Here is a 1,202-nt window from a genome sequence, read left to right on the forward strand (position 1 = left end):
CTCCTGCCTCGGTGGCCCGGCAGCGCGCGGACGGGCTTTGCTCCTGCGTCCCGGGCGGGGAGGCCGCGCTGTCTCCCCGTGGATAAATCCCGTAGGGTCGCGGGGCGCCCTGTCCTCAGGTTGGGGTTCACAGCCGCGGGGTCTTGAAATGGGACAGGCGGTGGCTTTTTCCTTGCGGAAGGCTGCACTGATTGAGGTGTTGCTGCCCAGCTGTTTGTGCTTTTTTGGTCCGTTGCACCCATTTGACTGTCATGTATAAGATATTTGTAGGAGGTTCATAATTTTATCAAGGGCTTGTCATGAAACAGTCTGGCTGAATTTTCTGTGGTATCAGTTACTCATTTTTATTTTTGTTGGTACGACTTTGCAGTACAAGATTCAATTCACCGTGGGGCGTTGGTGCAAGTACAGCTCGCACCTCAGTTCTCTTCACCTCCCCGCCCTCCATCTCTTGGTTCCCTTCCCGTTTGCAAAAGATCCATCTCCCTTTTGCCATTACTCGTTAAATTGAAGTCTATTGCCTTTGACTTCTGTCGAAGATCGTCTCCAAGTAAAAAAGATACTCTGATCCGACCAAGTTAGCTGTGATCACAAAAAAAAAAAAAGAAATCTTAATTTGGATTCTCCATTTTTAGTAGTCTTTTTTTACATATTCAATACCCAGTTTATTTTTACCGAAATATGCTTAAGTCATATTTACTCTTTTTGGACAAAATTTATTCATCTGAAAATGGGACGTATATTGTCTTTTGAAAGATATGAGGACAAAATGTGAAAATAGAGGATAAAATGTGGTTATTAGGAGAAGGGGCAAATCAATATATTTTTATTGAATGTGTTTTTCCTGACTTAGTAGATTTCTCATCATCACAGAAAAATCTTCCAGGCACTAATGGACTCCTAAACGGGATTCAGACTGTTGTAAAATAAACTGACTTTGAAAGACTGAGAAAATATATTGCCTGTCTTTTTTATTGTAAATATTTATTGGAAACTGGCAAATAGCCAAGCTTTGTCAGTAAAGATTTTTAAAAGGAACATTATATATAATCATGACAGATAGTATTTATTTCCTCATTGATCTTAAAAAATCCCTTAGTTAAAATTTTTGTGACAACTGTAAATTCAAGATTGTACAGCAAAATGCTATTATACCATTTGCTGATTTCCATGCACTACATTTATGTCAAAGATAGTTTTTT

General features: G+C 39.7%; 1 pseudogene; it reads right to left on the reverse strand.

Annotated features, from left to right (window-relative positions):
• The window catches only part of LOC117286897, a 20,711-nt pseudogene extending 20,469 nt beyond the window's left edge, over positions 1–242 (reverse strand).
• Between the last annotated feature and the right edge of the window lie 960 nt (positions 243–1,202).

The sequence above is a fragment of the Fukomys damarensis genome, unplaced genomic scaffold (genome assembly GCF_012274545.1).
Source record: "Fukomys damarensis isolate Sample0158 unplaced genomic scaffold, DMR_v1.0_HiC HiC_scaffold_19, whole genome shotgun sequence".
NCBI lineage: Eukaryota > Metazoa > Chordata > Mammalia > Rodentia > Bathyergidae > Fukomys > Fukomys damarensis.